At 36.8% G+C, this 15,586-nt stretch overlaps 1 protein-coding gene and 1 long non-coding RNA gene across 4 annotated transcripts in view; both read left to right on the forward strand.

Moving 5' to 3' along the window:
* Positions 1–15,586, forward strand: part of LOC105465545 (ring finger protein 217) — a 135,449-nt gene that overhangs the window by 42,572 nt on the left and 77,291 nt on the right. The gene's annotated exons all lie outside the window — the stretch shown is intronic.
* The window catches only part of LOC139363293 (uncharacterized), a 70,426-nt gene that overhangs the window by 41,547 nt on the left and 13,293 nt on the right, over positions 1–15,586 (forward strand). Inside the window, exon 1 of the long non-coding RNA XR_011623333.1 lies at positions 1–5,506. This exon is cut by the window's left edge and continues 41,547 nt beyond it. This is a non-coding gene — a long non-coding RNA (uncharacterized lncRNA). The remainder of the gene's footprint in view (positions 5,507–15,586) is intronic.

A 15,586-nucleotide genomic window follows, 5' to 3' on the forward strand; every position in this document is an offset into this window, starting at 1 on the left:
AGCTTTGAAATAAAATCTAAAAGGAAATATTAGACAAATGTTAAATTATATTAAAGAAAACAGGGCTTGCCAGTTATATTTCCCCTTTTGTTGTAGGGCACACATCTAATCCTTACCCTGTTACTGAGTTACAGTTTGATTGTGACCACGAAAGTAATCACAGTCAACAGGAACGCCTGGCACAGGAACAGCTGGCATCAGGTGCAATTTCTCTGTCCTGCATCCTAGTTAGGTGCCATTACTTATGCCCTTACCCTTGGATTGTACCAGCACTGTCTAGCCAAGATAGTTTTCCTGTGGCTGATGAATCACATGATAAGAGGGATGAGGGTGGAAGTTGAGGGGAGATGAGCAGACCGGTGAAGAACCTAGCCCTGGGGAGAATAAGTGTCTGGCAAATTTCTTCCCTGGCTACGAAATTGCCTCCAAAGGTAGGTGCAAAAGTGTTCTAAGTTGGGATAGTATCACTGGGAGAAGAACAAGGCTTTTAGTGAAGTGCTGTGAAGGCCTAAGTCTTTTTAAATGATCCTCTGTTTCACCTGTTGCTGAAAGGGAAAGTTAAAATTATAAATGCATAAATATATGCACAAAGGACAAGAAACACAGCTCGTGTGTAAATATAAATTCTGGTGTGTTTCTTCGAAAGTCTCACTACTTTATATTAATAATTATACAAACTATACAGGTTTTTTTAGTAGTTGACAAAAGGAAATAAAGGCACTTTCTAAAGGCCTTGTCTTAGTCCATTTTTTGCTGCTATAACAGAACACCACAGACTGGGTAATTTATAAAGAAAAGAGATTGATTTGGCTTATGATTCTGGAGGCTGGGAAGTCCAAGTGTATGGTGCTGGTGTCTAGTGAAGGTTTTCATGCTGTGTTATTCCATGATAGAAGGCCAAGCCAGGGTGCCAGGCAGAGAGGAAAAGGGGGCAAAACTCCCAGGATAACAGCATTAATCTCTTCATGAGGGCATAACCCTCATGACCTAATTACCTCTTAAAGTCCCACCTCCTCATAATGTTGCAATGGCAATTAAATTTCAACATGAACTTCAGAGGGGATGTTCAAACTATAACAGGCCTGTATGTTAGGTTTATAACTATGATGGAAAGGACTGATGTAAACTCAGCCTCAAACTTGGCACCTCAGGTCAGTCAGGAAAGTGTCTAAAGCTTCTTCATTCTGAAATATCAGCATATTGAGACATCAAAGGATAAAAAATTCTGTGCAAAATGTTGACTCTGCAACTTAAAGACAGATATGGCTTGCATAACATAAGGGTACAAGGTGAAACACCTTAATCATGATGAGTAAGCAGAAAGAAATTGTATTTTGCAGGCAGGAGAATAAACTTGATCTCTGCAGGAAAGTCATGATTAAAAACAGATATGTTTGGATTGGGTTTTCAGTCATTAACTGGTCATCACTGAAGCTTCACTGAACTGGTCACCACTGAACAACAGCTCTTTAAAGTTTCCTTTGAGGCCGGGTGCAGTGGCTTACGCTTGTAATCCCAGCACTTTGGGAGGCTGAGGCGGATGGATCACGAGGTCAGGAGATCGAGACCATCTTGGCTAACAGTGAAACTCCGTCTCTACTAAAAATACAAAAAATTAGCCGGGCATGGTGGCGGGTGCCTGTAGTCCCAGCTACTCGGGAGGCTGAGTCAGGAGAAAGGCATGAACCTGGGAGGCGGAGCTTGCAGTGAGCCGAGATTGCGCCACTGCACTCCAGCCTAGGCGACAGAGCGAGCGAGACTCTGTCTCAAAAAAAAAAAAAAGTTTCCTTGAAAATCTTATGAAAGAACTTTTTTTCTTAAATCCATACCTTTGAAATCTTGAAGGAGCACTTAATTTTTAAGAATCTTTAAGATTCTTCTAATGCTAGAAATTCATGTACCATGTTACATTCTAAATATGATTTCATGTGATTATTCTGTTATTCTCTTAGATAAAACTGTATGCAATAGAAAGCTTTCAAATATAGACTTGTTTAATTAAATATGGTTTATATAGAACATAAGGTATTAGCATAGTTAGGAATTATGGGAAATTATTATTATTTATACTGGAAATTCAGACTTGATTTATGTCACACTCTAAGAATAGTATTTAAAATTCAGATAAAAATAATTTATACTGTGCCAGCCTTGAGGAATAGGTCAGAAAAGGTGTTTGTTATAAGAACTTGGTAATGGGCTGTTAATTAATTAAATAGTTTTTAAGGCACGCTGCCAGACCCAGGAAAGTGCTTTCCAAGTCTGTACTGTTTCCATAGCTCCTGCAAATGATAAGAGGCTTGAGGATACTTCCCAGGAACTCCTGCTTTTTCGGAGGTGACTCTGTCAGTTGAAGTGTGAATGAAGAGTGGAGCATAAAAGTAGAGTATGCCTTTATGTTGGAGATGTTTATGTTGCAATAAATGAAGAGAAAAGAGTGATGAACTTTTGACTCGAGTTTCCAAAATTTACATTATAACTGTGATGCAGGAGTTGAGAAATTTCCATTAAAAGAGTTATTCGGTGCAGGTGATTAGTACTACTCAACTCCTAACCAAAGGGCTACAGAAAAGTTAAAATAGTTTAATCTCACTTTCCTAGCACAGTTACTATTATAATGTTATTTTACTTGTACTCATTTTTTCTATTATGTTATGTAGTTATAATCCGTAGAAATTTACAGCATGCTTTTTTAAACTTAGATGTTAAATGTATTTAACATACATTTTCCAATTTGCTTCATAAACTTCATAATTAGTTTCAATGAAAGCATACTATTCTGAGCGAATATATAACAACCTAATAGTCTCCTATCAGTGGACATTAAAAATTATTTCTGAGTTTTGATTTTTATTATTAAAGTTGAATGCATGGGCTGGGCGCAGTGGCTCATGCCTATAATCCCAGCACTTTGGGAGGCCAAGGTGGGCAGATCATCTGAGGTCAGGAGTTCAAGACCAGCCTGGCCAACATGGTGAAACCCCATCTCTACTAAAAATATAAAAATTAGCCAGGTGTGCTGGTACACACCTATAATCCCAGCTACTCGGGAGGCTGAGGCAGGAGAATCAATGGAACCCAGGAGGCAGAGGTTGCAGTGAGCCGAGATTGCGCCATTGCATTCCAGCCTGGGCGACAACAGCGAAACTCCGTCTCAAAAAATAAATAAATAAATAAGAATGCATGATAGACATCTTTGTGTATACAGCTTTGTCTGATTTTTATTTGTTCTGTTACAGTAATTATTAAATATGTAAATAAAGTTCTAGACAATTAATTGTGAAATTTGTTATCTAGTTCACAAATTTTGTCTTCAGCTGTATCTAGTCTATAAATCTACTTGTCAGTTGAATTATTTCAAAGAATGTGCTCCTTATCTAGAATTTGTATTGTTTACATCATTTTTTTCATGCAGGCTTCTTCTTGCCTAATAGCTTCAGTTCTTCCTTTTATCACTTTGAACATTTTTTTTTTTTTTGAGATGGAGTTTTGCTCTTGTTGCCCAGGCTGGTGTGCAATGGCACGATCTTGGCTCACTGCAACATCCGCCTCCTAGGTTCAAGTGATTCTCCTGCTTCAGCCTCCCAGGTAGCTGGGATTATAGGCATGTGCCACCACGCCTGGCTAATTTTCTGTATTTTTAGTAGAGACGGGTTTTCTCCATGTTGGTCAGGCTGGTCTCAAACTCCCGACCTCAGGTGATCCGCCCGCCTCAGCCTCCCAAAGTGCTGGGATTACAGGTGTGAACCACCGCTCCCAGCTGACTTTGAGCATTTTAAACATAGCTATTTTAAAGTATCTTCCCATTTGTTCTGTTTTCTTCAGTGCTTGGTGTGCAGACATCTTTTGTTTGTGGTGACTAATGCTTCTCACATGTCTGTTTTCTTGTTCTTAACTTTGGCTTGCACTGTCTTATAGTCATCTTTACTGGGGGGAAACTATTTTCCACAGACATCCCTTATACTTCAGGTTAAAGGACCAGACAGTAGTACTTTTTATGTAGGGGGCATATGTTCCAAGGCCCCCAGTGGATACCTAAAATCACAGATAGTACTGAACACTATATATACTATTTTTTAATACGTACATACCTGTTATAAAGTGTAATTTATAAATCAGGCAGAATAAGAGATCAACAACTACTAATAAAATTAAGAAGTTGTAAAAATATGCTATAATAAATGTTATGTGGCCAGGAGTGGTGGCTTATGCCTGTAATCCCAGCACTTTGGGAGGCCGAGGCTGGTAGATCACGAGGTCAGGAGATCAAAACCATCCTGGCTAACACGGTGAAACCCCGTCTCTACGCAAAATACAAAAAATTAGCCGGGTGTGGTGGCGGGCGCCTGTAGTCCCAGCTACTCGGGAGGCTGAGGCAGGAGAATGGCGTAAACCCGGGAGGTGGAGCTTGCAGTGAGCCGAGAAGGCACCATTGCATTCCAGTCTGGGTGACAGAGTGAGACTCCGTCTCAAAAAAAAAAAAAAAAAAAAAAAAAAAAGTTATGTGAATGTGGTCTCTCTCAAAATATCTTACAGTAGTACTCACCTATTCTGGGACCATAATTGAACACACGTAAGTGAAATCATGGAAAGCAAAACCATAGATAAAGTGGGACTTCTGTACTTGGAAGGAAGTTAAGCACTAACTAATCCTGGACCTGCCATCCTACCTTTTTTCTGCTCAGGGTCCATGAATCACACATATACTGTGAGTCTGAATATCCCAGTCATCAGCACAGTCCAGGTCTTGGTTTCCAGCTTCTTGGAGTTATTCTTTCTCTACCCTTAGTCAAGCTGATGAAAAGCTTTGTGCCCTTGACAGAGTGCTGATTAGTCCTGCAAATATAGCAGCCCTCCGTGGCTTTATGCATTTAGGTCAGGTCAAGCTTTCCTTGTGACTGTATCATTTCTCTTCCTTTGATCGCCCTCAGCCCCAGCTTGTATCTATCTGGTCCTTTCCCAGGGGCTACCTTTTTATTTATTTTTTTATTTATTATTTTTTAATCCTGTAGATTTCCTTCTCTTTGTTTCAAGCTTAATTAGATAGTAAAAATGTTGTGTTTAATACTTTTATGTGTGTGTGACTGGTGGAGAGATTTTCCTTATCAGCTCAATTCCCCATATTGAACTGAAAACCACCAGCCTACTTTACTATGCCACCAGCAACGTGTGCATATTAGTTTCTCCATACTGACATTAGCATTGTTATCATAAAATGTATTTCCCCTGGTTTAATGGTTGAAAATGATATATTATTGCATGTAATTTTATATCACTGGTTCATAGAGAACAAGGAAGTAGATAGAATGTGCTTCCCTGAATAGACATGTTAGAAATGTATGCATAAAGGGATTTGTTCTTTGACCTTTTGCATTTTTTCTCTTCTCATATTCATAGGTGCGTTGCTGGCACTTGAGTAAAGATAAAGAGTAGGAGAATCAAAGCTGTTGTATAATTAGTTCTCTTCTCATCCACACCCATAAACCAGTTCAAGAAAGGGATGAAGGTAAAGTACATAGATGAAGAAGCCACATTTATTTTTGCTGCAGGAGCCCTTGTAATCTCTTCAGAACATCTCCTGCAAAGCCCTCTCACAGACATAGAGCCTGGAAGAGTAGATTTTTTCACTTTCCTCGAGTATAAGTGATTTTCTTTCAGATGGTGCCATCTCTTTCTAGAAAGAATGTAAGAAGGCAGAAAAGAAAAGAAAAGAAAAGAAAAGAAACAGAGACTATTTACCGTGGAGAGCTATATCCATGTAATCATTTATTATGATGGTAGGATGTTGGTGCCTGGCAGCTGACTACTCTATTGCATTATAATTATCGGCTCTTTTTTCTTTCCTTTCTCTTCCTTTCTCCCTCCTGCCCTTCCTTCCTTTTCTTTCTATTTTTTTTAACCTCTGTTGTGTGATCCCTCTGAAAACGTAGACAGATATCAAAGCTTTGCTCTCCTAACTAGTATCAGAGATAAATTGCTGACAAGCTGCATTCCATCTCCATGCACATTTGTTGGGAGAACTTTCAGCAAAAACTATTTATGTCCTCTCAATTTTATTTTCAGTTAACCTGACCCATGTTATATTACACAATCTTTAAAAATGTTCAGATTCCCATATTGCTCCAGCTATTTTAGACTAGTTTCAGAAAATAGTTTTTTGGTTCATGCTTGTCGTTTTCTGTTCTCTTTTGCTAATGTGAATTGAAGACAGCTTAGCAATTTTTTTTTTTTTTTAACTAAATCTGAGGGTCAGACAGGTCTTCAGACAGCAGATTTGGCTTTCACAGAGAAAAGAGGAAGAGAAGACTGCAGTTGGCCAGCACCCTCAGGGTGTACTGCCTGTTCTCTGCGTGTGATCCATTTCATGTATCTGAAATGAACGTTTTCTTACATTATGCTCGTTCCCTATTTTGCTCTAAAGGAATGAAGATAGTGTTACTAAGGTGCAGACACTGGACTGCTCAGTGTGACTGGTAATTATTTCCCCTTAAGAATTGCCAGAGTATAACAATTGACCATGTTTTTGTCTATTTTATTCTCGTTTATTAGTGATCAAGTATGTTCAGTTTTAGTTTCAATTGATTCTTCTCATTATAATGTGCTTTTTAGGTGTAATGCATGAAGTGACTTGATGTAAGAAGTTATAATAAGATTAGATATCTGCCTTACTGTAATTCTCTTCTAAACAAGCAATTCATGAAATAGCTCAAAGGAATATCGTATTTGGCAGATTTGGATGTCTATACCAATTTCCGCTTCTTCTGATGCAAACAATTTCACATTAAATCTCCAGGAAATTTTGCTTAAATGTGCTTCAGTTTAAACAAGCTTAAGTTTATTTTATGCAATAAAAATAGTTTGCTGTGTTAAAAAAAATAGATCTTTTACAATTTACTAATAAACTACCTATTCTACTTAATGCCTTAGGCAAAATTTACAGAAAGGGTACTTTTTTGTTTCTTTGTACCTACTACCCTATTACCCACAGGTTAAACCAGGGACTCTGGGGTTCATGTGTGTTTAGTAGTCTCCCTGATGCTGCTGTGCCTGGGTGTAGCAGAGAGAGCTGAGGAATGATCTAAGGTCTGCCAGCTCCAAAGTCCAGCCCTCCCGGGGCTACTACAGTACCTACAATTCTGCAGTTAGACTCAATGTTTCAGTTAAGATGTACCTTCAAAAAGACAGGGGGTTGAATTCAGTTATAACGTGAGAAGGTTGACACCTAATCCACTGGCATGCCAGACACATTAGCACTGACTCTTAAGATTTCTTAAATCACTTTGGAAAGCAGTATTTTTCAAGGTAGTATGGTGGTGGTATAGGGTACCAAGAATGTTAAGAAAAGAAATGGAGCTGTTAAAAAGGCAAAGAAGCAGAACACCAAAGACAAGTGTTTCTTCTTTTAAAGTTTTGTCTAAGGCTGACCATAATAAGTTTAACCTTTGGGGACAGTAGAAAGCTAAAGACTGAAAGCAAGTAAATATTACATGTAATTGGGCTCTCACCTCCAATGATATAGGTAATAATAATGACCATCATTTATTAGGTATTTGTTATGTGCCAGGTGCCACCTTCTTTTATTACAGCCTGACAATTTTGGCATTATCATATTCACTTGGAAAATCAGAAACTGAAGGCTCAGCGAGATTAGACGATCACTTATTGGGCCAGATACATGTTGAATTGGGTTTTAGACCCAGCATGCTCCAATTCCCGAGCCCCCTACTTTGTTCATCTCACCTCATGATTTTCAGTTTCTTGATCTATTATTTTAGCCTTGTTAACAATTTTTTAAATGTAATTACTTTGAAAAATATCACTTGGTTAATGTCTGAAAGCATCTACTGACATTAGTGTAGATACATTTTTTATTGGATTAGATCCCATAGTTTCACATGAGAGAGCAAGGAATGTCAGGTTCTAAAAAAGTCACCTTTAATTTTTTAAAAAATGATTTACTAGGAAGCCAGTATTATTTCTTTCATGGTATTTTCCCATCTAGTTCTTTACTTTCCATTGCATTTCATTTTTCTTTTCTTTGCTCATTTTCCTCTGTATCTACTTTGATCAGCTGTGTTGTTTAAAGAAATTCTTCTTGGTGAGATAATAACCACCAGCCCTAATTTTTGGTGCTGAGTTCTTGACTCTTTCATATGCATTTTAGTGTGATGTGGAGTCCCCATCAGGAGGGACTGGCCAGATGCATCTTTAAAATCAAAAGCCACTTTCTACTTTTAAAAGGATACTCATTGAACAAATATATACTGAATCTAATTAAAAGCCTTAGGTTAAATAAAAGAGTTAGTCAGAGGTAGTTTGGTATGTAGTCTTGCAAAAGAAAAAGATACTTAAAAAGAAACAATAGGAAACTACTAAGGAATAAGAAACTACGAAGGAATAGGAAGGAATTGAAGCACTTTAAATGTTTCCAAATATTTAAAATATAGCATATACAATACTAAAAATGAAAGCATTGCTAAGAGCTATCCTGGTAAGCACAACAGAATGAGTATTTTTCAGTTTGAATCGCTTATATGACAGAATTTGGATAATTTGTGCAAATTAACATTTACTGATGAATTTGAGATATGTACAGCAAATACTTTTAAGGTACTCCGTCATGTCTACAGTGTGTTTTTATGTATACCCATTTTATATATGCCTACTGAATATACCCATTATTGGGTAATGGTTCACAATTGTTTATACTACTTTGGATCTTCTGTTTGAAATATATTTGCATGATTATAATTCAACATGAACCTCATTGATAATGGTAGATTTATAACTAGAGTATTTGACGTATTCCTAGAAGGCATTAGTTTTGTGTTTTGCAGAAATTTATTCTATGCAGAATTTTCATGAATTTGTTCCTATGTTTTCCTTCGGTGCTCCTTAGTGTAATATGGTAGCGGACAGTTTTGGGAGTTACAGTTTTATTTTAGTTTTGTAATGTGCAAGTGTCACTAATATTTGAATAAAGCAGATGTGATGCTTTAATTTGATGTTTGGCTTTGTTAGCAAATCTATGATCATCTTTGAATTTCTTATTTATGTGCTTATGTTTTGACCACTATATTCCACTTCCTTTTCAAATCCTTATTTTATAACTCCTTAAATTGAAGGTATCTTTTCAGAACTTCTAGTAAAATATCTTTGAACAACCCAGTCTTTTTCATGGGTAGTTTTTCAGATACAGAATATTAAATGTTTATTTCCAGAAAGTTAACATTTCTGTCTTGATTCTTCTTATATGCCCATAAGAACAAAAGAATTGAAACATACTTGAAATCATTGACATTTAGTTCTGATTTTTTTCATTGTTTCAGTATGAAACAATATATTCACCTATCCATATATTATAAACTGTTCATGGTTCTGGAGATATAGCGATTAAACAAAATGAGTCCTGCTTTTTGGAGATTATAATTTAGTGAGAAGAAACAGGTAATAAACAAATACACATAACAAGACAGGGGTGATAATGGTTAATATTACCAGAAGAACAAAGCTAACATAAGAAGAAGGGTAGGAATAGGCCGAAAAGAAAGGTACGTGCTTGCGTGCATGAGTGTGCTGTTTTTGAGAGTATGGTCATGGAATGGTTCATGGATGAGGGGATGTTAATAAGAGACCTGAATGATGCAAGAGAACTATGGAAATGAGTCATGGAACACCTAGAGGAGGAGCTTTCCAGGAGAATGTCAAGCAGGTACCATAGCCCTGAGGCCAGAATATGCCTGGGTTAAAAAAAAAAAAAAGGCCGGGCGCGGTGGCTCAAGCCTGTAATCCCAGCACTTTGGGAGGCCGAGACGGGCGGATCATGAGGTCAGGAGATCGAGACCATCCTGGCTAATACGGTGAAACCCCGTCTCTACTAAAAAAATACAAAAAACTAGCCGGGCGAAGTGGCGGGTGCCTGTAGTCCCAGCTACTCGGGAGGCTGAGGCAGGAGAATGGCGTGAACCCGAGAGGAGGAGCTTGCAGTGAGCTGAGATCCGGCCACTGCACTCCAGCCTGGGTGACAGAGCAAGACTCCGTCTCAAAAAAAAAAAAAAAAAAAAAAAGTCTGAAAGCTTTGGCTATTTTCTTTTAGTAAAGACTTATACAGTTCATATTCAGCTACCATATCTAATGCATGTTAAATAATACAGTAAAAGAGAAGTATGTGAATTCTGAGAAAATGGATATATAATAGCAAGAATACTCCATATATATCAATTACATCCTAATCATTCATTGTGTCATCTGAGTGGTAACCAGAAAGAGCACAAGACTTTAGTCTAGCAGATCTATTTCCAAATCCCCATTCTTCTGTCATGTACCTACTGGATGATGTTTCTAAGGTAAAGGACATTTAACAGCAGCAACAAATAAAAGCAGTTCTTATTAATTTATGAAATGTGTTAACATAAATCCTGGAAACATAATGCCCCACCGACTATATATGCAAGTTATACTGTCATCCTGTAGACTATTTATAAAAGGAATTTATTTTATTTAAGGTTTTTATTTGTCTGCCTGTTGTTCTCTAAATGGGAACTGACTCTGGATTTCGTTCAGGGCTAGTGTGTACACACATCCAGAGGATGCTGTTTGCTTAGACAACTTCACATAGCACCATTTACATTGTTTTCCCTGGACTTGGTCAGAATGGATGGTCATTAACTAAACCAAGTGATCCTGGAATAGATTGAAAACTCTTGCATGCCTTTATCAAAATACCACCATAGAGTAGATGGGAAGAGATTTTGGAAATGATGATAGCAATCACTCACAGTTATTGAGTTTGTACTGCATTCCAGGCTGTACTCTAAATGCCTTGCATGGATTAGCTCACCACAGCCTCGGTACAAATTCTGTGAGGTATATGTAGATGAGGAAACTGAATTACAGAGAGAAAAATCAAATTATAATTGATATCAAGCTCTGCTTTCCTCTTATTTAATGTTATCATTAAGTTATTTGGTACAGCTATTATTCAAACAATGTATATGCCTTTCTGGTGCAGGAAATGAGCTATGAATCCATCTCTGATGATTGCATCATCTCACTGTAGCTGGAGTAATCAGCCTCCAGAGATAACTGAGTCTTTAGCCAATTATGGTCAGAAGCAGTTCAAAATCACACACACTAAAACCAAACTTTTCTCATGGGTTAGAGTCTTATTCTGATAGTATGAAAACTTCATTCTCCTAGTGATTCGTTCATTTACCTGGGATGCAATCTTCCCATGAACTCACGTTTGTGATGAAAGGAAGTTACGTTTTAAAATAAAAATTAATACCATTGAATGTCAAGGTATCTCTTTTGTACTTTAGTGTAGTATTGTTAGGGACTCAGTCATGCATGTGCTTGACTGAACTTTGGAGCAAACCCAAAGCGCCTTCCCAATAAACCATGTTGACCCTGCTCAAAATCCTCTTCAGGCCACATGTGCACTGAGATGAACTGGTCCTGTGATTGTATAACTATATTTAAATATGTGTTTTTATTTTGACAGAAAGCCAGCAACATTGCCATTTAGCTACTTCATGTCTGAAGCATATAGACTTTCACCTAACACTTAGCAGTCACTTAGGTGAAGTCACTTTCACCTAACACTTAACAAGTCACTTAGAGTCACTTGTTTGCTTGATAACAATGTGTGTGCTATCTGGTTTTTATCAGAAAGTCACCTAAAATAGTTGATATTCCAGAAAAGGAAGCAAAGGAACATATTACATAGTTTGAAGTCACATCTTCAGAAAGCTGTATACCTAAACTCTATTACTTTACATTCCTGTAAAAAAAAACCTTCATTAGATGTGTTGATTTTTTAAAAATGGCTATATATCGGTTTTATAAGACATCTTTTAAAAAGTTCATACTTGTCAGCAATTTTATCAGTTTTTCTAAGAAAATAATCAGAAGTGCCCACAAACAAATACACTAGGATATTCATCACTACAATATAGTAGAGAAAACATGGAAAACTCTAAATGCTGAATGGTAGAGATTAATTACATAAATAGTAGGATGCTTGTATATGGAGGAACTTTATGCTATTTTAGAAAAGAAAAGCGGTTATAATAAACATAAATGCCAAGTTATGATAATATGTAGAGTATGATCCCTATTTTACTTAAATTTTAATATATATACACATTATAATAGTATATATATTGGTACTGCTACATACTGTATATTTTCTCTATTTTCTACATTTTCACATGCTCAGAAAGAAAATAGTAATATAAAAAGAGACATGGCTTCTCAAAACTCAAGAATTTTCCTTCTAATTCACACACATCCGTAACATGTACAGGGGCATTCATTGCTGTACTATTTCTAAGAACATTTGGAAACAACTTCAAAGTCTAGCAATTAGAGATTAGATTAATAAAATATAGTATATTCATACGATAGAATATAATGTAGCATTTCAGCAAAAAAAATAAATTTTTGTTCACTAGCATAAGTAGATCTCAAAAAATGTTGTGTGAAGAAAGCACAATACAGAGCAGTATGTGTCCACTGTTATGTGAATGGATTCACTGGTACATAAAATACAAGGAGCCCACAAATCTAATGGCATTGAATGCCAACTGGAGGAAGAAATGAGAATATGAGGGGAAAGGGTCTGGTTAAAAGAGACTTCAATAAATGGATAGATAGATGAAGTCTGTAAGCAAACATAACAACTTAATAACAGCTAGAGGCATATGGTTCTTTCATTATTCTTTGTACTTTTCCAGGCTTTAAGAAATTTCTCAAAAAATTAAACACCTAAGTGTTGGCAAGAAAGTAAAGACAAAATTTAGAGCACTCAAATTTTACAGTGAAGGAGAGAAGAGGAAAACATCAGAAGCTTGAGGGGAATACATTGTCAATAGATTTTTTTTTTAAAGATGGGATATACTAAAGCTGTGTTTTGAATTGAGCCATGACTTTTCAATGGGATATGAAATCAATGTAGTGGGTCATTACTGACCATTCCATTATTTTAGTCCATTATTTAATGGTCACTCCATTATTTTTAATGGAATCTGTGCAGAAAAGAGTTAACAGGGTTGGGACTGCTGTCCTTAGAAAGTTCTCTTTGTAAGTTTGACGCTTGGCTGACGTATGGGAACGTGACTACTAAGCCTTTTCCTACCCTGATAGAAAACTTTCCCTAAATGATAAGAGTGGCTTACAGTGCCTAAATTGTTGGTGCTCACAGTAATGCTGAAAACATGCCTTTCTTCTGGAATTCTGGAGTTTTAGTGCTTGCTAGACAGAGGGAGCCTACGTGAGCAGTTTCCAGGAAAAACCTTGAGTTGCAAGTCTCTAATGAACTTCCCTGATAGATGACACATCACACACGCAATTACTGGAGGAATTACGCACATTCTGTGTGACTTCACTGGGAGAAGACTCTTGGAAACTTGAGCCTGGTTTCCTCTGGACTTCGCCCCATGCACCGTTTCTCTTTGCTTCTTTTCACTTTTGCTGTAGTAAATCATAGCTGTGAGTACAACTTAAAATTTTTAAAAAGACATGGTCATAAGAAAATATGTGTTGAAAGCTTTTGATGACACTGCCTTTCAGTGTAAATATGTCATATGAATTTTCTTAGCATTTCATGTATGGAAAACTTCCTCTAGCCCAATGAGTTAGTATGTTTTTCTTTATTGAACAAAAACAGTTATACGCCATACTGTATTTTTCATTTGCCTTTTCACTGGGAAACTGTTAAATGTGAGGATTAATTGGTAGTTGTCCTAAGCAAGGTTTTTGAATCAGCAGTATTAGCTCTTCGATGAACTGGCAGGTGTTCCTTCCCCGTCTTTGGTAGCTTTATTTGTCTCTATTGTCATAAGCTGCTTTAAGGTTGTTCTGTGGAATTACAAATTAGGTATACAAAACAAGTGTATGAGTGGCTAAAATAACAAGGATAACCTACCTTGGGGAAAGAAGACTTCTGTGTAGGTAATCTTATTATGAGAAGTGTTCACATATCTCTGCACTTGGTACTAGGATCATCTGTTCTGTAGGACTTTAAGCTCAAGTCTGTATAACCCTATCATTAAAATAGGGATTAAATTCTTTTCTTAATTATTTATATTTAAACGCCATTGACTTTGGGAGGTTATTATTACATATTAACTGAGTGTATTTTTGTATTGTGGGCACTAGTCATTTTAATCCTTCTATTCAAACTGTGTTCAGTAGTTTTTCTGACACAAGCATAGCATAATAAATAGATTAACATAAGCAGTGGTGAAAGGTCAGAATGAAACATAGCATTGCCACTGCTAAGATAAAGAATTCACTTTATAAAGAGGGTACCATATATTTTCATGACACATACTTTCTGATGCATTTAAAATATTTTTGGTTATATCCAATCTTCTAGTAGTACATAATCAATTGACTTAGTGTTTTTATAAGTATAACAGGTATCCATTTCTAACAGTAGTTATTCAATAATTTGTGGTAGGGTAACATGGAATTGTTTAAGAAAAGTTGTATGTTTTTTATAGAGACATGGTGTGAGGGTTCCTTACTTACAAATGAGCGTTAATTAGAGGTAGTATAGAATCATATAATGTCACTGTTTTATATCTGTATTTTGTACAGTGTTTTAAATAATTTCTTACTTAAGCCTTCCCCTTTTCATTTGAGGAAAATTAACAATTATCTTTATCTTTATAAGATTAGGTGACTAATGGAAATCCAGGGGGCACTGGTATTGAGTAAGAAAATAGAATTATTTATAGTATTTTCTTCAGAATTTGGCTTTAGTTATGCAACAGAACGATATTTTATTTAAGGGACAGTTCTCTTTGAGCACAAGATTTTTGGTGAAAACATAGCATCCTGTTTTTGTTGAAGACCTTTCAAACACATTAGCATTTATAAAACTTGAGCTTTAACTCACAAAGACAGTGAGAGAAAAGGAAAAGCCAACAGTGAACCAGAAATCAGATTTATTTTTAGGGAAAAAAAAGGATAGATGGATAAACTGTCTTAGCAAAGCTGTTTGTTAACTAAGACGATTAAAAAAGAAATATCAACAATAAAGAGGCTAGTGTGCACCAGTGAATCTCAGAAAGTTTTTGGTAAAGATGGTAGTAGGACTAGTTGAAAACCTAAATAAGGAAGAGGAATGCTACCCCCCTCACCTCTCTTGACCATAATCAGGTGACTACCGCTCTCCCAGAGTAATGAAGACTGGAGGTGTGCACTGGAGGTACTGCAGTGTGGTAAGATAGAGGCACCATACTGAAAGTAGGGAATCTATGGGGAATCCATATAAAGGGTGGTAAATCTCCCCTGACTCCATTTGGCCACATGTTCTAGCACTGGCAGCTGGACATACACCTCCAGGGATAAAACTGGGGGATTCTTCTCTGGAGAAAGTGTATAGCCCCAAGGAAGAGACCCTAGGTTACTGCTGCTTGGGACACTTGATCTCCCAGTGAAAAAGCCTGCTTGCCCCTGATCACTGTGATGCAATTAGCCAATGAGGCTGGCTCACAGATCTTCCAGTTAGCTTCCTACTGCCTCTCTCTTAAATGTAAATTTCATGACACCTCCATGAGAATCTTCTCCATCAAAA

The sequence above is a fragment of the Macaca nemestrina genome, chromosome 5 (assembly GCF_043159975.1).
Source record: "Macaca nemestrina isolate mMacNem1 chromosome 5, mMacNem.hap1, whole genome shotgun sequence".
NCBI lineage: Eukaryota > Metazoa > Chordata > Mammalia > Primates > Cercopithecidae > Macaca > Macaca nemestrina.